Genomic DNA, 8,346 nt, shown 5'->3' with positions numbered 1-8,346 from the left:
AAGATGTGTCCCTCAGTCTTTGCTGATCCTTGACAGAAAAAAAAAAAATAGCAGAATCAGGGGAATGTGATCCCTGTTTTTTTAATATCTAAAAGGTTCTCACTATCAGAGGGAGAAGACTGTTTTTTAAAAACATTTATTTTTTCTTGTTGTAGTCGAACACAATATCTTTATTTATTTATTTATTTATCTATTTCTTTATTTTTATCTGGTACTGAGGATCAAACCCAAGGAGTGGCATGTGCTAAGCAAGCGTTTTACTGCTGAGCCACAACCCCAGCCCAAGAATACTGTTTTGTATGGGCTTAAGCCTATGAGTCTGAGTTCCAGGGAATATCAGCTAAGCATAAAGATAACATCAATTACAGAATGCACTTTCGTCTGAAGCAATGATCCATTGGTTACTGGAATTGTTTATTTGAAATTGTGTGATTACTTTCAAGCTATTTCACTACCAGTTCTTCTTCCCAAATTTTCCTTGCCTGTCTTTCTTCTTGTGCCTCAGACTTCAGCTTACATGTCACTTCCTCAGAGAGGCCTTCTTGACTATCCAGTTTAAAGTAACAACTTACAGACTCCTGTTTTGTCTCTGTTCATCATTAATCATTATCTAATATTTTTGTTTCTGTTTGTTATTCTCCCACCATCATGCCTAAAATGTAAGCTTCATGAAAGCATGGATCTTGCATTGTCTGGCTTGTTTAACACCATACAAACAGAGGCTAGAGAAGTATCTCCTTATATGTGCTTGATAAATTCTTGTTGAATGGATGAGTAAAAATGCTGAATGACATATGTCAGAGATATTGCAGAAGAGACTACTATATTTGGAAGTTAGTTTAATCACATGACTTGTTAAGGTCTGAGTAGATCTAAATATAAAGGGATCATAGTTTGTCACACAGACAAGGCTGCAATATGAGTCTAGAGTTTCTTTAGAGAAGTGATTCTCAAAGTGCAGCTACAATGTTAGGAACATCAGCATCACCAGGGAACTGGTGATGAAATATGAATTCTCAAACACACCCAGACCTTGCAAATCAAAATCTCTGGTGGACACATCTAGGAATCTATGTTGTAATATGCCCTTCAGATGAATGTGATGTGTGCTTACATTTGAGATCTAGGGAAATTAGTTCTTGACTCCCCTTGGTATCCCAGCACACAGTACCAGGTTGGGCACATCCTGACTCACATAGCTTTAACTATCAGCTCCCCATCTCCCAATGAGACCCTATCCCAAGCTCCTGTTTTCACCTTTCATCAAATGGTCTAAATTAGAACTTAAATAATTCTCCCCAAATCTAACTCTTTCTCTCTGAACCAATTATTGTCCTTTCCACAGAATGCCCCAGATTCAAAATTTCTGAGTCCTTATGTTTTCCTCTTACTGTTACCATATCCTATTGAGTCTTTTAAACAACATCTTTTTCTGTGTTTCTCCTTTACTTTTTATCTTTACTGTTTTCTTTCTTTCCTTTTTCCCCTTTTCAGGCTGAGTCTTTATGACTTTTCCCCAGTGAGACTAACAGCTCTTCCCTCTGTCTCCAGCTCCCCCTGGTAATGGGTTAGCAAAGTTGACTTCCAGGGCTTTAATCACAGGAGCTCTCACTTTCAGTAGAAAATATCTTCATTCTCCTCACCATGCAGTATGGTGATGTAGTATTTGGTCAAATAGCATATGGATTTTTAAAGGTAGGATGCCGAGGTTCAAATACTGGCCTCTCTTTTTCCATGCTTCATGGTCTTAGGCATGGTACCTGACCTATTATGCCTCTTATTTCCCATATGAAAAATAGAGATCATGGTCAGAGTTCCCACTTCAGAGTTTATGATGAAAATTAAATGGGTTACTATGTGTGAAATACTTAGAATTATGCCTAGTTCATGGTAAATACTATCTGTGTGTTTGTTATTGTAATTAGTATTAATATTAATACCTATTTTTTAAAATCCAAACCAATCCCTAACTTATTTTCAAAGGCTACCTTGACACGAAGAAGAAAATATTCTCTTTTTTGATGTACTATGAAACCTAATCTCAGTGACTGAACTGGATAGAATATTAAGTACCAGGAAAGAACTAGGTCTAAGGTCATCCTGAATTATTGTTAGAGTTAACACTAGAAAGGCTCCCTAGCTCCTTAGCACTCTCAGATGCTCCTGGATACTTCCTTACAGTCTTCCTTACCAGAGCACAAGAATAGTCAGAAAACAAATGTTTCAAAGTAGCATTTCATGTGGCCTAAGTCTTCTCAGTCAGAAGGACAGAGGTACTGGGATAGAATTAAGAAAGAGAACAACTATACGGAATGTGAGTGCTAAATGTCTGAAGGTGGCTCAAGAAACCAGTTCTGGGTGGCATTTGGTTACAAACACATCTATTTTCTTCAAATACTTCCCTTGACCAAGTAGGTGGAAGGGAGATAGCCATGTCTCAAGAAGATTGAGAACCTATCATAAGCATGGGGATATAGGGAGAAGGGAGAGGATGGAAGGACTAAAACAAGGGACTACTTATATATAATGTAATGGGTATCAGTGTGGTTTGAGAGTCCTGGGGCCTTGGGCTAGGAAGTGAAAGAGAAAGTAATAAAAATGACTGACCACCAGCTTGGTGCTGTGACATGACAGGTTCCTTCTACCTTCCTTGGCAGGTCCAAGAAACCATTAAAATGTGGGCAGGGCTAGTCTGACAAGCTGTGGCCTGACCCCAAAAAGAGATTTGGAGATATTGTGGCTTTCCAGACAGTAACTTCCCCTGGCAAGTAGGTTTTAGTCTGAACTGTTAGAGATTAGGATACTCCAGGCTTTGGTGTCCACAGGCTCAACAGTGGAGAAAGGCAAGCTCCTTCTAAAGAATTGAAAAAAAAAAAAACTGGGCAAACTGAGGGCAAGTTAGACAAGAAGGAAAAAAGAATGGAAGGAAAGAAAAATAAGCTAAGGAGAGGATGAGATGGAATCACAGAATCTTAGAACAGAAAAGACCTTTCATGGGCTGGGGATGTGGCTCAAGCAGTAGCACGCTCGCCTAACATGTATGAGGCACTGGGTTTGATCCTCAGCACCACATACAAATAAAATAAAGATGTTGTGTCCACCAAAAACTAAAAAATAAAAAATTCTCTCTCTCTCTCTCTCTCTCTCTCTCTCTCTCTCTTTAAAAAATAAAAGAAAAGATCTTTCATTTCCCATTCCTCAGAAAGGAAATCAAGGTCCCCAAAAGGGAAATGTTGTGTCTAAGATCAGACGTAAGCAGTCTGTATTAGCAATATTTGTATAATTATCAACATAAGTACTGAATCCATGAATAGGAGGTAACCCTAAATTTGTCAAAAAAAAAAAAAAACAGGTAAAGGAGGGAGAGATGGAAGGAGGAAGATAAGTTATAGTGTGCCTACTCTGTCGCAAGCACCAGATTTACATTTTCTAAGGCTGAACTATAGCCTTGGATTTATCCTGAATGTAAAGCCAGCACTGAACTGAAATGCCATGAACTCAAGCCAGTCCTGGTCCAGCCTGACTACTGGAAGAATAATCATCCCCATTGATATTTATTGAGCACTTTCTATATGACTCGTACAAAACTAACTATTTTCCATGCATTGGTTCATTTAAACCCTCATAATAACCTTCTGAGGAATGTATGATCATTAGCTTTAGATTGTATAAGAGGAAACTGAAGCAACCTATTCAAGGGTGTAAGTAGTAAAGAACCTTCCCTGGGTTAGAAACCTACGTACCTAGAGCTGGTGACTTCCCCTTTTGGAAATTTATGTTCCTCTATAAAATGGGGTAATTACAGAACCTATGTCATAAAAGTTGTTGAAAAGATTACACAAATGAGTACACTTAAAGCACCAGGCACATTTGCAGCTCTCAAAATGGGAGTGATTTTAATAGCATATATCCTTCAAACACTGGCCATGTGGCCTGCAGTGAATCACTCATTATAGAGGGAATTGTTTGGCATCAAACATTAGTGGGTTTTCCCTAAGTGAAGGTCACCATGGTCCATAATAATGCTCTCAATTAGGAGTCTGAGACTGAGGAGAAGGTAAAAATGGAGGGTGTCCTTAACCACAACTGTGTATTTGCATTCCACCCCTCTCTTCTACATTGCCAATAGGCCATGTTATTTCCCACCAGCAGATCCCCTTACTGTCCAGACAGAATTGGCTAAGTGTGACCTTCTGTTGGATCAGGATGAACACTCTCCCTACATGAGTCCATAACAAGAGGCTTCAATTGCTTATTTGTGCTGGGCTCCTAACTTGTGATCCCTTCATCATTTCTCTAGCTACCCTAAGTGCCACAAGTTCTATTTATCATTGTGGAGAAAAATAGGCTTTGGACAGCCTCAGATTCTTCAGTAAAATAATTGAAAGAATGGAAAGGATGAAAAGTGGAAAACAATAACAGTATATCAAAGTGAAGGTAAGCATGGGCCATAACACATGGTCCCTCAATGAGGAGTCTGGGACTGAGAAGTTAAAACTGGTATATTTTAAACTGTATGGAATGAATGTAACTATTAAAAATGAGAAGAGCACTGAGAGGAAAGTCAAGAAGCCTAGGCCAAGGCTAGGGCTGTAGCTCAGTGGTAGAGTGCTTGTCTAGCATGTGTAAAGCACTGGGTTCTATCCTCAGCACCACATACAAATAAACAAATAAAATAAAGGCATTGTGTCCATCTACAACTACCAAAAAAAGAAGCCTAGGCTGCATTCCAGTGTTTGGTGAGAAATCAATTGCCTACCATTTGCCATTTCATTAGGGTTCACTCTGTGTCTGTCACAGATGTAGAAACTTTCACTAAATTATATCACTCAGTACTCACAACAATTTTGTAAAGAAGACACTCTTAATGTGACTCTCATTTTATGAAAGAGGAAACTGAAGCTCCAAAAGAGATTTAGCTTGTCTTTATCCATATATCCAAGAAGTGGGCAGAACTAGTATTTAAACCCAAACAGTATGACTTCAGACCTTATTGTGCTAAACCACATCCACTCCATATTTCAACTTTGGGCCTCAGCTCTCCTAAGTGTAAAATGGAACTAAGCTGCTTTCCAGCTCTGAAATGTAACTTTATTTAAACCTTGGAAAGGGTGCCTAAGGGAATAGTCTTGAAAACTGCCATTGATTTCTATCTTTTTGAGCAGGGTTCAATTGGAGCAAGTGGAAGGCAAGAGGAGAGCTTAGTAGAATACTGCCTATTTTGACCCCTTCTGAACTGAGGAGCTTGTGAGTTATTAGATACAAGCATATTTGTGCCTATAGTCCTCTTCTTCTGCCCTTCCTCCCTCAACAGCCCCCTCAAAAAATAGGATGAACAAAGCCATCTGGTAAGTTTGACTAGCCTTGAGACAAAAACCAACTCTGTCTAGCCACATAATCTCCCAACCCAGATGAGTGCACAGAAGAACTTTGTTCCTTCCTACTCCCTCAGTCACAAAGTGGCTAGCAAGGCAGAATTGTCTAAACCCCAATTTTCAGAGGGAAGTCTTTAAAAACCAAAATCAAACCACGTTGCATTTCCAAGCATTTCCTGAGTATGTGATAATTTCTAAGAGATGCTCCACACATTCTCTCCTTCTCTCATGCTTCCTTATGGTAAACCTGAGAATCTGGAGAAAGAGGAAGCTAAGACCCAGAGAAGAGAAGGACAATGCCAAAGGTCACACAATCAGGAGGATCAGAAAGACAGAAAATTCTGCTGTTGGGTGGACAGGTAAGCAATCACTATTATTGTGAGGAGTTAGTGGATTTTGTCCTATACTGCACCCTCTTTTATCCCTGAACAAGAAATCAAGAGGCTGTATAGGATGACTTACTCTGTGTTATGCCTGCCATAGACAGAAAGAAGAAGAAGAAAGTGTTAGCCCAATCATCATCTTAAGCTAATTTGGACATTTCTGTCATCTCAAAAGAAGTCTTGTATCCATTGTTGCTATCCTTCAGTACAAGACCAACAGGAACACACCTGTAGTTAAACAAACTAAGTTTATTACTCATTGCAAAGAGTGAAAACACACACCATGGGGAGTCATAGGGTGTCTCAGTCAGACATGTAAGAACAAGGTTTTTCCCCCATCCATGGTGTCACTTTCCACAGTTTCATTTAAGTGAAGTCTGAAAATGCTAAATGGAAAATTCCAGAAATTGATATTTCATAAGTTTTAAAGGACTTTTATTATAGCATATTGTTATAATTGTTCCATTATTGTTGTTAATCTATTATTATACCTAATGTATAATCTTATCATTGGTATGTATGCGTAGGACAAAAACAGTATCTAAAGACTTCAGTGCTATCTATGGTTTTAGATATTCCAATGAAGATCTTAAAATACAGCTCCCATAGGTAAAATGGAACTACTGTATAGGATTTGGGATTTGATTGGGTGATTTGGAGAGGGATATAAATAAATAAGTGAATGTGTTAGATTATATGATGTCAGAAATCTAGGGCTGTTCTAAGATTATACATCTCAATAAGTCGTATCATTAGGGAAGGGAGAAAAGAGTGAAGATAAAATAAAATTGGGTAAAGAAGTGGAAATCATTCATTTTGATCAAGGTCTGGGATGTTTGGTAATTGTGGGTAGCACAGTGAACTTATTTTTGTATGGGCTTAGACAAAATTATGAAATGTCTTGCTTTGTCTCATTTTCTCATGTTCTCAGAGAGACTTATCTGAGGTGGGTATTCGGTGAGATTATTTATATTCTATATGAGAATAACAGGATTTAGCTATACTTCTGAATGTCTGAATGATCTTTTTTTCTTTTCAGTTCGCTTTTGTACAATAACAAATTAAGTTAAGCTATAAGATATTATAACTGATTTTCACCATTGCTGATATTGTGTTAGGTGTGTTCATTCAATATTACCTGTAGTTTAACCAGGGATCATCCTTTCTTCTCCTGTTGTAGGATGAGTTTTTGAAACACATGACTGGATGAAAATTGCTTCGTAACATTTAAGACTCTGTATAGGATATATTGGCCAACTGTATTAGTTTTTGTAATGGGTCTTGAAGACAGGGGTATAGTTTATGAAACCTAGGCCAATAAAACACATCCCAGAATTCATTGGGGTCTGTTTCTGAGAGTCAGGTGGACTTTACTTTTAGCTTAGTTACAGACTGCTCAATTCTTCTTATAGTATTTATATAGATTCAACAAGAAATGCTTTGCTATAACACAAAATCCCATTGTGTTGGCTATGAGGAAATATAAGGTTATGCAATTCTCCATAACAAATCTTATTAATAAATTTAGACAAGTTTGTTGGGCTTCCAGAATGGAAGCAATTTAATGGCTTTAGCTTAAGTCAGAGACAAATTTTGAATCACGTTTTCTAGTTTTATCATTCCCATTATGAGAACTGTAAATCATAGAATATTCCTAGGGAGAAAATCACTTTTCCCTCCAGGAAGTTTTACTGAATTATCTGTTTATTTTATTTTGGAAGCTTCTTGGTATTGTTTTTAAGGAAATAAAAGTTACAGAAGGGATAGTAATTTTAAATATCTGAAAAAACTATAATAATTGTGGCTAATACACAGAATACGTTAATGTATCACAGGCAGATATAAACCTGATGTTCATATAAAAATATACTAAATGAATGTATATCTTGTGGCATAATCTATACAATGTGATATTATTCAATCCTAAAGATAAATAAAGTTCTGATACATACTACAAACTGATGAACCTTTTAAACATTTTGCTAAGTAAAGGAATCCTGACACAAAATGATACTCATTTTATTATTCCCCTTGAATTTTTCCAGAATAGATAAATATATATAGAAAGAAACTGAATTAGTAGTTGACAGGTATTAGGGGGTAAAGGAATAAGTTGTGACTGCTTAGTAGGTACCGTTTTTTTTTTTTTTAATTTTTGTATATGTGTGGTAATAAAAATGTTTTGGAAATAAAGGGAACGTTTTCACAACATTGTAAATAACTAAAAACCATTTAAAATTATGAATATTATGTAATATGAAAATTATCAAAAGAAAAGTAAAAAGAGTATCCTAGTGGAGCACAGATTATATGGGAATTTAAATATTATTTTTTATAACACAATTGAGTCAACTTTGTGTCCCTAAAGAGGATCAAATGCCTTCAGGAAAATTAAACAATTCCTACAAAGGCTGAAGAGTCTCTGAAGGGAGAAAATTGACTATTTTAGCTATCATGGCACTATAATTTGTGCTTATTCCTGAATACCTAGCCCTTGCTGACCATATTTTAATGAAATCAGCAGAAGAACTTTGTTGATATGAGATCAATTTCCAATTTTTGCAAGACTAAAATATTGGATTGATGAT

Source organism: Callospermophilus lateralis, chromosome X, assembly GCF_048772815.1.
Source record: "Callospermophilus lateralis isolate mCalLat2 chromosome X, mCalLat2.hap1, whole genome shotgun sequence".
In the NCBI taxonomy this organism is placed as follows: Eukaryota; Metazoa; Chordata; class Mammalia; order Rodentia; family Sciuridae; genus Callospermophilus; species Callospermophilus lateralis.
Note: the sequence above shows the minus strand (reverse complement) of the source record.